Genomic DNA, 19570 nt, shown 5'->3' on the forward strand with positions numbered 1-19570 from the left:
ACGAATAAACAAAATGGGGTACATGCATGCAATGGAGTGTTATTCAAACTCTAAACAAGAAGGAAATTCTGACACCTGCTACAACATGGATGGACTTTGAAGACATTATGCTGAGTGAAATAGGCCAGTCACAAAAGGGCAAATACAGGCCAAGCATGGTGGCTCACACCTGTAATCCTAGCACATTGGGAGGCCAAGGCAGGTGGATCACTTGAGGTCAGGAGTTCGAGACCAGCCTGGCCAACATGGTGAAACTCTGTCTCTACTAAAAATACAAAAATTAGCTGGGCGTGGTGACACACGCCTGTAGGCCCAGTTACTTGGGAGGCTGAGGCAGGAGAATCACTTGAACCAGGAAGGCGGAGGATGCAGTGAGCTGAGATTGCAACACTGCACTCCAGCCGGGGTGACAGAGCAAGATTCTATCTCAAAAAAAGAGGACAAATACGATTCCACTTATGTGAGGTTCCTTGAGGAGTCAGATTCATGGAGACAAAAAATTAGATGGTGGTTGTTGGGGGCTGGGGGAACAGGAGGTTGGGGTGTTATTGCTGAATGGTTATAGAGTTTCAGTTCAGGAAGATGAAAAAGTCCTGAAGACAGTGTTAATGATAAAACAACACTGTCAATGTACTTAATGCCATGAAACTGTACTCTGGTTAAAATGATAAAATTTAGGTCATGTATAATTTTACCATGATAATAATCTTTAAAAAGACCTACCCATAACCACCCATTTGGGCTCTATGGTTCCACTCATGCCTTTGGCTTTGGCTTGAGGTCCTATTTCTGGAGAAATCTTCAGGTATGAATCGTGGCCTGCCTCGAGGACTCAGCTGTGTTCCCTGACTCAGGTTCGAGTGGCACCTTCTTGTGTTTCCTTTGTTCATCATCTTGAACCTAAAGCAAAGAATCCACTCTTAAATGTTGTCTGGGTTTAAGTCAGGGGCCAACACAAGAGGGTTCTTTATTATGGTTTTCAGTTAACATTCAGCCTTATGCAGGTCCCTTGGAGGAGAAGTTGAAAAGATTAATGGAAGCCGAAATGGCTGGGAACTATAGATTGTGATTATTGTACTACTAAGATGGTGTTGCAGCTAGGAAAGAAGTAAATAATTCAATACAATACATATATATACACACACATAAACTTTGGAGTCCATGTATAAATGAATAGGTGATTTGAGCACTTGCTTATGTATTATCCTAGAGCATATATGTTATGAAGGCAGGGATTTTTCGTTTTGCTCATTATTCTATTCCCACTGTGCCTGTTATGAATTAGGTGGCCAATCAACATTAGTTAAGTGGATGAGTACATTTTACATACACACACACACATACACACACACACACATACACACACACATGCATACATACATACATACACACACACATACACACACATACGCATACACACACACACGCATACACACATACACACACGCATACACACACGCATACACGCAAGCACACGCATACACACACATACACACACATATACACACACATACGCATACACACACATGCATACACACACACACACACACAGAGAGTCATTGCTGCTTCTGGCTTAGTGCCAAAAAGAGTTACATGTAGAGAAACTCAAACCTGTTAGAACAGTGAGCTTGTGATAGACTTTCTTTCCTGCCAAACCATGATTGAGTACTGTTGTAAATGACATCTCCTCCCATGCTTTGGAAAGTTGTCTTCATTTTGGAACTGGTTTATTGTCCAAGTTAGTTCTCCCCCTGCTTTTTTTTTTTCTTTTCACTCTTGTCCCTTTCTTGTATGGCAAATCAGTTAATATCTGAGATGTTATTACCTCTGAACTACAATATTTAGCTCCCAAGAATGTTATGAGAATTAATAATATGTGGTCACATATATTCCTTAGAGGAATCACCCAAAGTAAACTAACAAAATTAATTACATAATGATTAATAAATATTGGGTGCTATGTACTAAAATGGCATTACTAACCCCATAATTATTATATTACATGTGTCTTTTTTTTTTTTTTTTTGAGACGGAGTCTCGCTCTTTCACCCAGGCTGGAGTGCAGTGGCCGGATCTCAGCTCACTGCAATGGAGCTTGCGTGAGCAAGGGAAGATTATATGGTACATATATTTTCTATTTCAAATTCCTCTGAAAAATTTATGCCTAGTCCATTTTATCATGCAAATGTGCAGCATTTTTTTTTTCTATAATTCTAGCTTTTCTTTCAACACAAGACTGAGCTGGAGTATGTTGTCTCTCAGGCAGTGAGTCTCAGGGCACCTTTTTGGTGGGAACACCCATACTCAGTTTTCCACTCCATGGAGACCTGAGACGTCTGAATACCAAGAGAAAGAGAGAGATCCAAAGGAAGGGTTCAGTCCTTGAATTCCCATTTAAACTCATGATGCCAAATGGGTTAGAGACATTGCCAAAAGCTTAGGCAACTGAGCAAAAAATAAAGCTGAATTGGAAATGATACAGGGAGAGAAAAAGACTTGGGCCAGCAGGTAGGAGTTAGCGGGTTCACCCCATCTCTTTAGCTTCCCTAAGGCCTCTTGGAGGATATCTTTTCCTCTCCTTACTCTGTGTCTCCATCACCTGCCTCTGTCCAGGCTCTGTGGCAGCATCAGCAAAGGCAAGACAGCCAGGGAGGGCCGCTGAGAACTGAGGTTCCAAAATAGGGAAAGCAGAAGGGGAGGGCTTGGATCTTAAACGACTTCAGTTCTTCCTCCTCCTCTCTCACTTTCTCTCCTCCCTTCACTGGCTCATTTCATTTTCCCATGCTGCTATTCTTTGTAAGTGCAACCACAAAGATGCTTTAACATAGCATTAAAAATCCAGTTACCGAAAATCAATTTGTCTATGCAAAATAAGGATGCAAGATAAACAGGATGCTCATTCTGTAACCGTCTGAGGACTCTCCACAGGAAGGGCAGAAATGCCATGGGCAGACATTGACGTCCTGCCTTCATCATGTGATTATCCTTGTCCCACTCGTCAGCGGCGGAATGAGACAGAACAACTTGACCTTGCCCATCAGGGCTGGAGAGGCCATTGTTGGGATTAGAAACCCCCCAGGTAGAGAGCTAATACTGCAAATAGAAAGTGCTTCACATACAGTAACTGTCCGTGGCCCAGAGAACAGTTGTAGCACACAGAAGCAGAGCAGTGGCTAAAGTGTTGGCATCTGGGACTAATAGTTCTAAAAATGATAGAATGTAGAGGTAGAAAAACCACCATCTGTGTCCGAAATGAATGATGAAGAGCTAAAGTCACTATCGAAAGGACAGCAGCCTACTAACCAGCATACAAAGTAAAACATTTTCTAATCCTATGTTGGATATACATTTTAAATGATTTAAACACAAATTCTCACAGAATCTCACAACAATCCTCTAATGTAGGCAGGAAACTATTACCACCCTCGTGTGACAAGGAGATCAGCTAAGTGCCTTGCCCACCTGGCGATCACATCTATCTCGGGTGCCACAGTCCCTCACTCACCCTGCTTGGAAACCTGCCCATTTCTGAATCATTTGAATTTTGTGTCACCCATGCCTGGGCAGTACTTCCCACTTCTTTCAAGTCAACAATTTTCTCCTCTCCATTCCCACCATGTCCTCAGCAGCCCAGGTCCCTGTGGCATCACTTTTGGTTACCTGTTTAGAGCCATCTAGCTAAAGTCTATCTCTTTTCATCAGGCTCCTCCAATCCCAACACTATGGAACACGATTTTCATTCTTCCTGCTGGCATTGTCATCCCCAGATGTCCCTGCAGTGCCCAGCAAACAGTAGGTGTTGAATAAACCTGTGGTCATGGAAACCTTCCACATTAAAGCTCGGCTCCCCTGTCTGCCCCTCCAAGTTCTTCATCTACCCCCGTTTTCTCTGGTCTCACTGAGCCAACACAGGCTGCCTTCCGCCTTCACACCTAAACTTGCTCTTCATCTGGAAGGCAGTGTGCTCTTGAAACTACCTTTGCAAATTTATGACAATAAGAGAAATATGACACAGTTGACTCCATCTTTCTTCTAACCTTCAAGCTGCCCTTGGTCATCCCTGGGTGTAGGCCAAGTTAACTTTGGTAGAAATTCAGTTTATAGTTTAACCTTAAAGCAAGGATGATCATAGCCCTTCCCCCAAACTCAACTGACTTTGCAACACGAATGAAAGGCTGCAGGGTTAGGAAAATGAGAGAGCCTGAATTCTGAGATGTAGGCATAGACGATAAGCAGCCATCGTTTTGAAGCTCACAAAATTTACAACTTTCCCAATTATTCCTGGAGATAACATCACTATTGTAGAACCTAAAGTTAGTCTTTCGAGGTGATTTTTGACTCCTGTATACCTGATAACTGGCTGACTCCACCTAGACCCGCCTATTTTCCTGCATCCCTATGATTTCCTCCCCAGCCAATTGACATTCCCCATTCCATAGCCCCCTGCCCACCAAACTATGCCGGAAAAGTTATAACCTCCAAGCCTTTGGGGAGACTGATTTGAGTGATAACTCCAGCTGATCCAGTGTGAGCTGTCCTCGCGTCAGTTAAACTCTTTATCGCAGTGCCGTGGTCTCAGTGGATCGATTTTGTCCATGAAGTGGCAGGAAGAATCTGTTGGGTGGTTACACTCTCCTCCTTCCTGTAAACCAAAAGTAAAGTTCTAAGGCCCCCAACTGACTGAGTGGACCCTTCTCTAGGCCAAGGGGACCCAAAGAAACCTGAAAAACTAGGTCAGGCCATATGGGAAGTGGGAGTTGGACATGCCTCATTATACTTCCCTCCCTTTAGTGTTCAGGCACAACTGACCAAACTTAACATTAAAACAGAGATCTTAACACTGACAACACAGACTCTTTGTGGCAATAAGATGCCAGATTCCAACCTGACTCTAGTATAACAACACATGACAGATAAAGAAGGAAATCAAAACATTTCACCCCAAAATATGTTTCTTTGTCATATTTTGAAATGACCCTGCAAAGCCATCTTTTGTGGGGGAAAATATTCAACTGTAAAGAATGTCTATTAACATAACCAAGTCTTTCCCTTTCCAGGCCCTCCCAATCCTGAGGAAATTAATTGAGCGTCTAGCACCTTTTGAAAGTCTGAATAGGAAACATTTGCCATCTGTTGTCTCTAAGGGTGGCCACCTATATGATTTCATCGACATAAGAAGAACCTTGGTCTCCACAAACCCTTTTCTTGACCCAGATGCTCCTTTCTATTCATCCCAGGTCTTTAGATAATAACTGTTTCAACAAGTTGCCAATTAGTAAATCTTGAAATCCACCTATGACCTAGAAGCCTCCACTTCAAGATGTCCTGCCTTTCTGGGATGAACCAATGTGTACCTTACATGTATTGATTTATGTCTCTGTGTATAACTTCTGTCCCCCTACACTGTGTAAAACCAAGCTTAACCCAATCATCTGGGGCATATGTTCTCAGGACCTCCTGAAACTATGTCATGGATCATGGTCCTTACAGTTGGCTCAGGATAAACCTCTTCAAATATTTTACAGAGTTTGGCTGTTTTGGTCAACATTTCCTATTCATAGCTTACCTAACAGTGCAGGGCCAGCCTAATGTCTGCCCTCCCCAACAGCTCCAGGTCCATGGATTTTTTTTCCCCTTTTTCTTATTTCTTGAAACTGTGTATCCATGCAGAACTTCATCATAAACAGTCTTACTGGGCTCCTCTGTACCACTAGTTTAATTTTGTAACACCATACGATGGCTAAACCACTTGAGGGTGAAGGAGTTTGGGGAACGTTACTCCAAAATATAACTCCCTAGTATGAGTATTTTGAAGTAAAGGCCCTTAAAGACCCACAGACACTGGAAATGACTTTTCCCCTATGTACCTAAGGAGAGACCTACCAACAGGAAAAACTATTTTTCCTTCTTCTCCCTGTTACTTCATTACCTGTTCAGAAAAGAAGAGCAAGAATATAAACACACCTGAACACAACCACTTACTTACAAGATAGTATCTGTCTCTTAGGTTCAATTTCCAAAGACAACCATTGACAAGTTAATCTCTGCTCCCCATCCACTCATATCCACTCATTCTCTTTAGTAACCATTGATTGCCCCTCAACAGAATGATCTACATTCCCAGTCCCTCCCCTCCCCTCTGAAATAAGGGCATAATAACATCTGGGCCTCCCTGGGATAGGGAGTCATCTCTCATTGAGATAGGGGTTCTCCCTCCTATGCATGTTAATCAATTTTCATGCCTTTTCTCCAATTAATCTACCTTTTGTCAGTTAAGTTTTCAGTGAAACTTCAGAGGGCAAAGGGGAAGTTTTCCCTTGGTCCCTGCAAGGGAAAAACATGAGCCTTCTCTTCTCCCATACTCCTTACGTACTCAGAACTCCTTACGTACTCAGTGCTGTAGCAAACGCTCAGCACTATATTTGTTAAATGACTTGTCCAGAGCTGCGGCCCAGGACCTAAGTCTCCAATTCTCATTCTCCATCATTCTAGAAGTTAGAATACTTATGTCCTAATTCTATAATAGCTTCTATGTTTAGCCAGACAACACGACAGTTCTATTAGTCAAGGCAAGTCAGAATGACACCTCACTGGAAACTCAGTAAAACTTGTGTGGGATTAGTTGTTCTTGTAACCAACTTGACCACATTTGTAAAAAATGATTATATTTAAAAAATCACATTTTGATGAAAATTTGAGTTTGTTTGCTTTTAAAAGACTGACAAATGGAAACGTTTTTCTCTGGTTCTGACTATGATTTAAAAGCATTTAAATGTTAGTATTGTCTACTTTCTAGATAGGATCATCTGAAAGTTGAGGTAATCTGGGGTGGATTTATTTTGTAGTCAGGTTTTCATTTTAGTGTATCTGGAATATTTCTGAATGCTGGTAGAGTCACAAAGTTCTATATTTAACTCTTTGGCATATAAATAGAATATGATCTTAAAAATAATTGTAACTGGGTGACTAATCTAACAGAGGGGTGAGACAACTTCTCATTCACCCAAGTTGATTTTGCTAAGTTATAGAGACAATGGCCAAGAAGAAAAGGATGAACTCTTCCTTCCCACACTGTTGTGGGTCACCCTACTTTTCTTTTGGCCAGTTTCCCACAACCAGGCCCTGGATCATTCTCCTGAAGGCCCAACCAAGCTCCTGTTTCCCACCTAACCCACGCCTGAGGTAGGAGGCCTATTAATACTTTTTCCTCCTCTACCAAGATTCAGAGCGAAGACTGAGAGGAGGGCTCCGGAGTCACCCCCAGGTCCCAGGGGAAACCAGCAGGTTTCCACTCACCACTTTTTCTCCCAAAATCAGAAAATCTTAGGGAGTGGGCTTTGGCCATGGCCTCCTCTTCAAGTTCTGACCCTTACCCATAGTCTCTACCCTGTAATGAGGAGTCTGGTACCGTAGTAGGAACCGAGTAAGTGGTTGAGCCAGATACCTCCTCAAATAGGTCTCAGAGGATGGCTGAGCATTTAGGTAGTTCCTGTCCTTGGTGGCCATTGTACGTCCTCTGGTTCTGAGACTCTGGTGTCCCTCGGGTGCTGCACTTTGCCAGGGGGACTGGGCCTCAGAAGTGAGCTTCCACAGCCTCTCAGTGCTCTCAATCACTATGCCTCATGTCCCTGTCCCAAGTTATGCCCAGGGTGGGACTGAATCTGTGAATGACAGTGACAGTGACATTTACCATCTACTGAGTTTCTGTGATAGGCTGGATATTACTTTAGTGCTTGTCACTCATGTTCTCATTTAATTCTCACTGCAAACCCACAAGGTAGGAATCTCCCTTTCCATTTTACAAATGAGAGGGATAAAAGGGTCGATAAATATAAGTAACCTGCAAGGGAAGGATATCTAGCTGGCAAGTGAAAGCTGGAATTCGATCTAGGGCCAGGTGAAACTAAGCTCATACTCTTCTCTAATATTAGGATATGTTGACTTTCAACAAGATTTTGCATACTTTTCCCTTCCCAAACTACCTCCCTCTTTTCTCTCTCTCTCTCTTTTTTTAAAGACTCAGAAGGTGAAATACCTAGGTTGCATAAGCACAAGTTTATTTTATTTGTCTCATTTGCATTATGTCATTGGCTGGAGCAAAGTCTTTTAACGTTTGTTTTAAAAAGTATTTCCAAAGCCCCTGGATCAGCGCTGTGTAGATAGTTGGCCCATAATAGACAGGGACTGACTAATTAAAGGTAGGACCATGGTCCGTAAGCAGAGGGAGAGGAGGGAGCATATGACCTAGCTCCGACTTTGTCCCGGAATCTGGTGCACTGGCAAAACCAAGTTCTTGACAGCACATTAGTCGCTGTGGACTTGGCAACGCATGCACCTGTCATCTACAAATAGTAGTTCAATCAACAACTGCCCTTTCTATGCTGACGGGATGTCTAGCCCTATGTAAACATTTCTTTTTTAGCACTGGTTCTTAATTCCTGCAGCCCTTGGTTTATCACCAGTTTCCTGAGAAAATAATCTGTCCATGTTCTCCAGTCATGGGATGATGACTCAGGCTGGGGACTCAGGCTGTTTTCTGTGCAGTAGCTGGTCTTGCGGGCCCCGTCCTGTTTGGACCCCAGCCAGCACACCGCAGAGAGGTGCTCCTTCCACCTCCCAGTGACCCGTGCCAACCCTTCTGCTCCTTCCCCCCTGCTGCTCTTGCCTTTGTGGTTGCCAGAGTAACCATAAAAATATTACTCCACATGCTGTAGGAACAAAATGTCAGCGCACTTTACTATTGTTTTAATTTAAAAACCAACGTGTGAAAATAACTCCAGCCTGGGAGAAATGCTCTTTCTGCCAGATGATTCCTTTTGGAAGGAAATGTACAAAATCAGTGTGAAGGACTCAGGGGTAGGAACAATACCTAGGTTTAGGATAAGAGCCTAAACTCCTGTGTCCTATGTCAATGGTAAATGTCCCCTAAATGCTTGTCCAGTGAATGAATGAATGAATGTGACAAAAACTTTGCTGAAAAATTTAGGAATATATAAATGGTATGCATAAATTTTAAAGTAAAACTCTTAATTCCTATTATAAATTATAATAGAAACGCTATTATAAACTTCAGGATGGTGAGTGAAGCAGGTTGACTAGTGTGCCCCCCAATTTCATGTTCTTCTGGAACCTCAGAATGTGACCTTATTTGGATATCAGAGTCTTTGCAGACATAATGAGTTAAGGATCTCACAGTGAAATCAGTTTGGACTTAGGATGGGCCCTAATCCAATGACTGATGTCCTTATAAGAAGTGGAGACTGCCAGGCATGGAGGTTCATGGCTGTACCAGCGCTTTGAGAGGCCAAGCGGGGAGGATTGCTTGAGGCTAGGAGTTCAAGAACATCCTGGGCAACACCCCCAGAACACCCCCACCTCTGTATCTACAAAACATTTTTTAAAATTAGCTTGGCATGGCACACACCTGTAATCCCAGCTATCTGAGAGGCTAAGGCAGGAGGATTGTTTGAACTCAGGAGGTCAAGGCTGCAGTGAACTATGATTGCACCACTGCACTCCAGCCTGGGTGACAGAGTAAGACCCTGTCTCAATCATAACAAAAATATGTTTCCTAAAATATAGGGAATTTATCTGTTCAAGTTTTTTGCCTTAAAATATATGTTGTTTTATTATTATTACCCTAGAAGAATTCCTTATAGTCTGAATACAAATCTTTTATCAGGTATGGGTGTTGTAAATATTTTCTCCTAATCTTTGGCTTGCCTTTTTAATTTCTTAACATGAAAAGTTTTGTATTTTGATGAAGTTTGATTTATCAACGTTTTTTCTTTTACAGTGTGTAATTTTTGTCCTTTCTGAGATATCTTAGATACAAACCAGGTCACACACATTTCTTCTGAAGTTTTCTTCTAGAAGTTTTATTGCTTTAGCTTTTACATTTAGGTTTGTGATCCATTTTGAGTGAATTTTTGCATCTGAATATGCAATGAGGTATGACAAAGTTCTTTCTGCACATATGTATCCAATTGTTACAGCACTGATTGTTGAAGAGATGATTCTCTCCCTCATCGAATTAAACTGTCACTTTCATCAAAAGTCAGTTGAGCTGGGTGCAGTAGTGCACATCTGTAGTCCCAGTTCCTTGGAAGCTGCAGTGGGAGGATTGCTTGAGTCCAAGAGTTCGAGGCTAGCCTGGGCAACATTGTGAGACTTGGTCTCTTAAATTTTTTTTTTTTTTTTTTTTTGAGATGGAGTTTCATTCTTCTTGCCCAGGCTAGAGTGCAATGGTGTGGTCTTGGCTCACTGCAACCTCTGCCTTCCGGGTTCAAGCAATTCTCCTGCTCAGCCTCCCAGGTAGCTGGGATTACAGGTGCCTGCCACCACGCCCAGCTATTTATTTATTTATTTTTTGTATTTTTAGTAGAAATGGCCAGGCTGGTATTGAACTCCTGATCTCAGGTGATCCAACTGCCTTGGTTTTCCAAAGTGCTGGGATTACAGGCATGAGGCACCATGCTTAGTCAATTACAAACCAATTAATCACATATATATGGGTCTATGTCTGTACTTTCTATTCTGTTCTATTGGTTTATTTTTATTTACTACATTAATAGCACAACATCTTAATTACTGTAGTGGTAAAGTGAGTTTTGAAATAGGTAGTATAAGTCCTCTAAATATTTTTTTTCTTATTTTTTTCTTTCTTTCCTTTTTTTTTTTTTTTGAGGCAGGGTCTCACTCTGTCACCCAAGCTGGAGTGCAGTGGCATGACCACGGCTCACTAGAGCCTCAACCTCCTGGGCTCTAGCAGTCTTCCCACCTCCTGAGCAGCTGGGACTGCTGGCATACGTCCAACTAATTTTTTGATTTTTTTATAAGCATGATGTCTCACTATGTTGCCCAGGTTTATTTTATTTTTTAAAAAAGTTGTTTTGGGCTGGGTGTGGTTGCTCATGCCTGTTATCCCAGCACTTTGGGAGACCAAGGTGGGAGGATCACCTGAGGTCAGGAGTTTGAGACCAGCCTGGCCAACATGGCAAAACCCCATCTCTATTAAAAATACAAAAATTAGCCAGGCATGGTGGCACACACCTGTAATCCCAGCTACTTGGGAGGCTGAGACAGGAAAATTGCTTTTAACTCAGGAGGCGGAGGTTGCAGTGAGCCGAGATCATGCCACTGCACTCCAGCCTGGGTAACAGAGCAAGACTCAGTTAAAAAAAAAAAAAAATGTGCTTTGGCTATTTTAGGTGCTTTGTGTTTCTATAGTTTCTATATAAATTTTAGAATTGGTTTGTAAAATTCTAAAATGTTTGCTAAAATCAGGATTGCCTTGAATCTATACATCATACTGGGGAGAACTGACAACAATATGGTCTCTTCTGATCTAGGAATATAGTATATCGTTCCATTTTGGAGGATCTTCTTTAACTTTTCTCCAGAATGGTATGTGACTTTCAATGTACAGGTCTTGCATTTTGAAATTGAATCTGTTTTTGAGTATTTTAATTTTTTGTAATATTAGAGATTTCATTTTTAAAATTTCATTTTCCAATTCTTTCCTGTGCCTGTATAGAAGTACCCTTGATTTTTGTACATTAATCTGAAATATTGTGTCCTTGCTGAACTCACTTTTTACTTCTAGTAGCTTTTATGTGGATCTCTGGATTTTTTTACATAGACAATCAATGCTATCTGTGAATAAAAACACTATCACTTCTTTCTTTCCAACGCAATGCCTTTTATTTCTTTTTCTTGTCTTTCTGCACTAGCCAGGACTTACAGTGCAATATTGCAGATGAAGGAAACCAAAATATTTCACCCCAAAATATACGCTGTAACATATTTCAAAATGGCTATTCAGCATGGCTGAAAAGCTGCCTTTTGTGGGGGAGATTTGCATCTGTAGAGAAAGTCCGCATTGATGCAGCTAGGCTTTCTCTGAAGCCCTCCTTTGTCTGATCCAGCAAAGACTAAGAGACTGACACCTTTGAAGTAGTCTAAAAGAAACCTTTACCATCTGTTCTCTCTGAGGGCTGCTACCTGTGTGATTTCATCTACATAACAAGATGACCTGTGCTAGCCAGACCTCCTCTTCTCTCCCTCCCAAACCTGTCTTGCCACCGTACGATCTGATTTACCACGATAAAGTGTTTTTGGCCATGCTCTGAGCCGAAACATGCTTTGGCCATTCTTTCTGTAACCTCAGGGTGGTATATAAGCTTTTGCACCCCACTGGGGGGTTGCAGTAATCACCCTGTGTTTCTCCCCCATGCACCTTAATAAATTTGTATGTCATTTCTCCTAGTAATCTTACTTTTGTCGATTGATTTTTTAGCAAATCTTCCAAGGGGGAAAGGTAAGTTTTCCCTTCACCTCTCAACATACTAGTGGTGAAAACAGACATCCTTGCCCTGTTTCCTGATCTTAGCGGGAAGACAATCTTCATCAAAAAGGATGATGTTAACCCAAGGTTTCTCACAGGTGGCCTTTATCAGGTTGAGGAAACTTCCTTCAATTTTTAGCTTGTATGAGTTTTTATTAGGAATGGACTTTGGATTTTGTCAGTTTTTTTTTTTTTTGAGACTATTGAGGTGACTGCATGGTTTTTATTTCTCTGTGCTTATATGGCAAAATACATAGATGAATTTTAAAATATGAAGTCAACCTTGCATTCCTGGAATAAATCCTACTTGGTCATGATGTGTTTTTCTATTATTTGTTGCTGGTTGGATTTCTAATATTTTGTTAGAAATGTCATGACGAATGTGTGGCTATGAGGGTTGCTAGCCTCTAGTTTTCTTGTCTTATAAAGTCTTTATCAGGTTTGGTATGAGAAAACAAGGAGGGAGGTGTTCCTTTTTTTGCTATGTTCTGAAAGAGCTTTCCTACAGTTGGAATTAAATTTTCCTTAAGTGTTTGATAGAGTTTGCTAGTGAAACCACTTAATCCTGGAGATATTTTTTGGGGAAAAGACTGTTGACAACAAGTTGAATTACTTCAATAGATATAGAGCTATTTGCATTTTGCTATTTCATTTCTGTTGCTTTTGATAAATTGTGTTTTTTGAGAAGTTTAACAATTTAATCTAGTTTGCAAAATTTATTGACAAAAATATTCATAATATTACCTTTTCTTTCTTTCTTTCTTTCTTTCTTTCTTTCTTTCTTTCTTTCTTTCTTTCTTTCTTTCTTTCTTCTTTCTTTCTTCCTTTCTCCTTCCTTCCTTCCTTCCTTCCTTCCTTCCTTCCTTCCTTCCTTCCTTCCTTCCTTTCTTTCTTTCTTTCTTTCTTTCTTTCTTTCTTTCTTTCTTTCTTTCTTTCTTTCTTTCTTTCTTCCTTCCTTCCTTCCTTCCTTCCTTCCTTCCTTCCTTCCTTCCTTCTTTCCTTCCTTCCTTCTTTCCTTCTTTCCTTCTTTCCTTCTTTCCTTCTTTCCTTTCTTTCCTTCCCTTCCTTCCCTTCCTTCCCTCCCTCCCTCCCTCCCTCCCTCCCTCCCTCCCTCTCTCCCTCTCTCCCTCTCTTTCTTTCTTTCTTTCTTTCTTTCTTTCTTTCTTTCTTTCTTTCTTTCTTTCTTTCTTTCTTTCTTTCTTTCTTTCTTTCTTTCTTTCTTTCTTTCTTTCTTTCTTTCTTTCTTTCTTTCTTTCTTTCCCTTCCTCTCTCTTTCTTTCTAGACAGAATCTCTCTCTGTCACCCAGGCTAGAGTACAATGGCACAATCTTGGCTTACTGCAACCTCTGCCTCCTGGGTTCAGGTGATTCTCCTGCCTCAGCTTCCTGAGCAGCTGGGATTACAGGCACCCGCCACCATACCCGGCTAATTTTTGTATTTTTAATAGAGCCGGGGTTTCACCATGTTGCCCAGGCTGGTCTCAAACTCCTGACCTCAGGTGATCTGCCCCCCTCAGCCTCCCAAAGTGCTGGGATTACAGGCGTGAGCCACTGTGCCTGGCCTACCTTATCTTTTCAATGACTGTAGAATCAGCAGTGATTTCTTCTTTTTAAATCCTTATATTGGTAATTTGTGTTGTCTCTCTCATTTGTCAGTTTGGCTAGAGTTTTACCAATTTTATTAATTGTTTTGTTTTGTTTCATAGATTTTCTTTCTTTTTCTATTTCTGTTAATTTTTGTTCTTACCTTTATTACTTCCTTCTGTTTGTGGTGGGTTTAATTTCCACTTCTTTCTTTGATGTCTTGAAGTGGAAGCTTAGATCATTGATTTGAAATCCTTCTTTTCTAATATGTTTAGTGCTACCCACTTCCTTCTCAGCACTATTTGTCCTCTCCCTGCACATTTTGATATGTTACATTCTCATTTTCATTCAGTGCAAAATATATTCTAATTTTCCTGTTGTTTTCTTGTTTAATCTATGGGTTATCTAGAAATATGTTTTATAATTTTGAAGATTTTAGGAATTTTCTGGATATCTTTCTGTTATTTCATTATAGTCAGAGAACATATTTTGATTTTAGTACTCATAAATTTATTGATACATGTTTTATAGCCCAACATATGGCTCATATTGGTGAATGTTCTGTATAGATTTGGAAAAAAATTGTGTTCTGCTGTTGCTGGGTAGTGTTCTACAAATGCCAAGTAGATCAAGTTGGTTGATAGTGGTGTTTTATAGTGTAACTGATTTTCTATCTACTTGCCCTGCCAACTCAATCGGAGAGAAGTATTGAAATCAAATAAAACTGTGAATTTGTCTATTTTTCTTGTCAGTTCCAGTTTTACTTTGAAGCTTTGTTACTAGGTACATGCAAATTCAAGATTATGTTCTTTTGATATTGATGCTTTTACCATTATGAAATAATCTTCTTTATTGAAACATACTTTATCTAATATTAGAATAGCCACTCTAACTTTCTTTTTATTAGAATTTCATGGCATATCTTTTTTTATCCTTTTACTTCTAAACTATTTGTATCTTTTTAGTTAAAATGAATTTTTTAATAGATAGCATATGTCTTGCTTTTTTTATATCCAGTCGACAATCTTGCCCTTTAATTGAAATGTTTAGTCCATTTACATTTAATGTAATTAGTGATATGTTTGGGTTTAAATCTTTGCTATTTGTTTTATGTTTGTCTCATCTGTTCTTTGTTTCCATCTTCTTTTCTACCTTCTTTTTGATATATTGAGTATTTCTATGACTGTATTTTTGGCGGCTTATTGGCTATGCCTCTGTTTTATTATTACTTTTTGTGGTTGTTCTAGGATTTACAATTTTCATTTATAACTTATAGTTCAAACTTTCAAATAATATTATGCCACTTCACATACAGTGTAAGAAACTTACAACAGTATACTTTAATTTCCTCTTTCCATCTATTGTCAAACATTTTATATAACTTTATATCATGTTATAAACTCCACAACACATTGTTATTGCTTTAGTCAACTGTCATTTACATTTAAACATGAATGAAACAAGAAAAAAATGTTCCTTATTACCATAAAAACCAGATAATGTTACTTACTTCCTTGCTTAAAACCTTCCCACAATTTCCTGCTGCAGTTTGAATTAAATCTAAACTTAAAATGTTTCACAGGTTTAAACTAGTTAGGGGCAGGGAAGATGTCATTATGCTTTCAGTATCTACTTCTATGCTTCTTTCATGAAAAGTTCTCAAGAAATTGTTCTATTATTAACTAATTTTTACTTTTGTGTAATTTACATATCAGAGGAACTAATTAACCTAAATGAGTGCATAGTAGTAAAAACCATAAGATGACAATTTTATCATTGGTCACTCCAGTTCCTAGGTAGAAGGTATATTACATAAGAGAGGAACATGTTCATTATTGTCTAGCACAGCATCAGGTTTATAATAAACAGTAAGTATAGCTGAATGAAGGGATGAATGGATGATATGTGGTCTTTCCTAGGGTACTTACTGTTTTAATTTCTGCTACTTCCCTATTTCCCAACAATTAGTGTAGCAGCTGGTGATATACCCAGGATCAATATCATAGAATTGTGCATATTGAATCTTACACACCAGCTTATCTTCACCTTTGCTAAAGATTCTGTAGTCTGTGGTGCTTGGCAGACAAAAAATGAGAGTGTTATAACATTTATTCATCTTAAAAGACCTCTTATTTCAAAGGAGTCCTTGAGAGGCATTCATAGCCTTTTTATACCTTTCAAGATTTTGTTTCAGTTTCAATGCCAACCTAACTTATCTTCCCAGATTAAAATGTTTTTAAAAGTACTTTTAGTCTGTTATCACAGATGATTATTTTAATTTCCTCATTCTGTGCTCTCTTCAGTTTCACTGTAGTTTTTGACAGTGATTGAGCTAAGTTGCATATAGTGTTCCAAGCATAGACACCCACAGTTTGTGTGTGGAGTTGGAGTCTATTTTTTATTTATGTTTGTTCATTATTAAGGATACCCAGCCTAATGTTATACCCTTTTGCCTTGGGGACGCACAAGGTGTTCTACTTCTTGCAGTGACCTATGTCTCAGAGCCTAACATCTTCCTTGTGGATCTGAATACCTTCACTCACTTTGAAATTCATGGACCTTCTTTTCTAGCTCATTTTGCCTTGGGAAATCTTTACTGAGTTTTCAGGACCTAGAATTTCACTACTTAGAAAAATCTTAATGTCATGGGTCAAATTTGTGATACTGTTTATTCTGGATTCCAAATCATGGATATGTTTAAATAAAGTAGGTCTGGTACCAAGCCCTTGGGGACCCATGGTTTTTATTTTTTTCTCCCTCTATTTTCTATATCTAAATAGATTTGCTGTCCTAGAACAAGATAAAAGGCCCCTTGATAAAGAAGTTTTAAATAAATCACATGCACAGATTTAATCCTGCCCATGTGTCTTTTGTTCCCTCAAAAAAAGCTTAAAAAGATGAGTTAGTCATGATTTCCTAGGATAGAAATGATGGTGCCTCATGCTCCCCGTCTGGACCCCTGATCTGTGTATTTCTGGGCAGCTGTTGCTATGGTGTGAATGTGTCCGCTCAAAATTTATATGTTGAAATCCTAACCCCCCAGGCTGATGGGATGAGAAGGCGGGACCTTTGGGAAGTGATTAGGAAGCAAGATTAGAAAGGGATTTCATCTGTGAATCAGAAGGCAAGCTCTTACCAGACAGAATCTGCCAGTGCCGTGATCTTGGACTTTCTAGCTCCTAGAATTGTAAGAAATAAATATGTGTTGTTTATAAGCTACCTAGTCTACGGCATTTTGTTATAGCAGCCCAAACACTCGAAGACATCTGTGATTCCACCTTTTATTGTTGTTACTGCCAGTTTATCTGGGCTGGAAGTAGTATTTACTGCCTGCTTGCTTGTGCGCACTTGCTCTCTCTCTCTCTCTCTCTTCCCCCCCCGACACCCTTTTCCTCCTTCCCTCTTTTTTCTTTCTTTTCTTTTTACAAACAAACAAAATACCCAGCCAGCTTGCAGTTCAGGAGCAGAATTCCTGGGCCTGGGATGGAGTCTGACAATAAATAGAAGGCACTTCTCAGTCTAGAAACAGATAAGAGGGTCAGAACAGTGCTCAGGTGACCTAGAACTTTAGCAACTGGGTGTTTACTCCAGATTCTTTGACAAGAGCTACAGAATGCTTCTTGCTGTGGGCTCAGATTGGTTTAGGGGCCCAGGAAGGGACCTAGCAGGTGTATAGGTTCTTAAATAATAGGCTTTTGTTATTATTACTATTAGTTGTCTTTCAATGAATGGAAACAAGGAGGAATTTTTTTAATTGAAAGATATACTGAACAGATTAAGGTTGATGAGCAAATAATTAAAATGTATTTTAAGGGTATCCAAATTGAATGCATAGAAATTGAAAAAGAAGTGAAAAATGAAGCCAGAGCAGGAGGACTGAACATTCCCAAACACACTTTATTAAGAACAAAACAGTGATGTCCATATATGGAAAAACAGGAAAATGTTAAATGGAAACTAATTGATTAGGTGAAAACACTTTCTAAGACATGGAAGATACAAGGGAATGTTACAGGAGTGAAAGTGGGGGTCCAGCATGGTGGCTCACATGTGTAATCTCAGCATTTTGAGAGGCAGAGGTAAGAGGATTGCTTGAGCCCAGAAGTTCGAGACCAGCCTGGGCAACATAGTGAGACTACTGTCTCTGCAAAAGAGTTAAAAAAAAAATTAGCTGAGAATGTTGGCACGTACCTGTAGTTCCAGCTACTTGGGAGGCTGAGGAGGGAGGATCATTTGTGTCCGGGAGTTTGAGATTATAGTGAGCTGTGATTGTGCCATTGCACTCTAGCCTGGGTGAAAGAGTGAGACCCAATCTCTCAAAAAAATAAAATCGAATGTGGGGTAGTTTACTAGGAGAAACATGAATGATGAAAATTAGTAGATAAAATGAGAGAATTAAAGCAAACTCTATAGAGAAAAATTGGAAAAGACTAAATGGTTCAGTAATGAGATATATTAACAAAAGTAAGTATTTTTTCTTATTGGATGGACATAGAAATCTGATTTGAAATGACACCACAGGATAGAGACTTGGAAAAAACCAACTATCTATTTATCCATCAATCTGTCTATCTGTACAGGAGTATCACTGTGCTTTTATTTTGGAGGTACACATTGAATCTAAAGAAACAATGGAGAGGAAAAATCTGAGTCATATGTATTGACAAATTTCAGTTATTTACCTTTTGAAGTACTGAGCAGGCGTTGGTTTCATCTTGAAGATTTCATGCAGGAGAATTTTGGATATTAACCAAAATAATAAGTTATATATTTAGAAAAAGAATAATCTAGAAGTGTCTGGACTGATAAGCCTAACCTGTCTATCAGGAAAGAGACTGGAAGAAAGTAGCTGTGTAACTATTTTATTAATATTTTCATAAGAATGGTAGCAAACAGCATGGCCTTGTAAAGAACAAATCCTGTCAGACTGTAACTTCCTCTTCTGACAAAATGAGCAGTCAGCTGGACTGAAGGGGAGGTAATAGACGTTAGCTATCTTCACTTTGTCAAAGATTTTGATTTCTGCTTGGCAAGCAATACATGAGATAGTTTTGGGTAGTGATGACCAATGTAGAAGGAAATAAGGCAAGGTAATGATGGGGAAAGTGATGAGCAAAGGCTGATACCTTAGAAATGGTGGTCAGGAGGCTGGTCGTGGTGGCTCACACTTGTAATTCCAGCACTTTGGGAGGCTGAGGCGGGTGGATCACCTGAGGACAGGAGTTTGAGACCAGCCTGACCAACATAGTGAAACCCGGTCTCTACTAAAAATACAAAAAATTAGCCGGGCATGGTGGCGTGCACCTGTAATCCCAGCTACTTGGGAGGTCGAGTCAGAAGAATCGCTTGAACCCTGGAGGCAAAGGTTGCAGTAGGCCAAGATTGTGCCATTGCACTCTAGCCTGGGTGACAAGAGTGAAACTCTGTCTCAGAAAAAAGGAAAAAAAAAAAAAAAGAAATGGTTGTCAGGGAGGCCTCTTGGACAGGATGTTTCAGCCAGCATCCAAATAGTGACAAGGCACCAGTCATGTGACCCTCACAGGGAGAGTGCTCCACAGAGGAGGGCTTAGTGGGTGGCCTTGGCCAGTGCAGTTAAAGTGCATTGAATAAAGGGGCGGGTATGGGATAATATGAGAGGTGG

Source organism: Theropithecus gelada, chromosome 1, assembly GCF_003255815.1.
Source record: "Theropithecus gelada isolate Dixy chromosome 1, Tgel_1.0, whole genome shotgun sequence".
Lineage (NCBI taxonomy): Eukaryota > Metazoa > Chordata > Mammalia > Primates > Cercopithecidae > Theropithecus > Theropithecus gelada.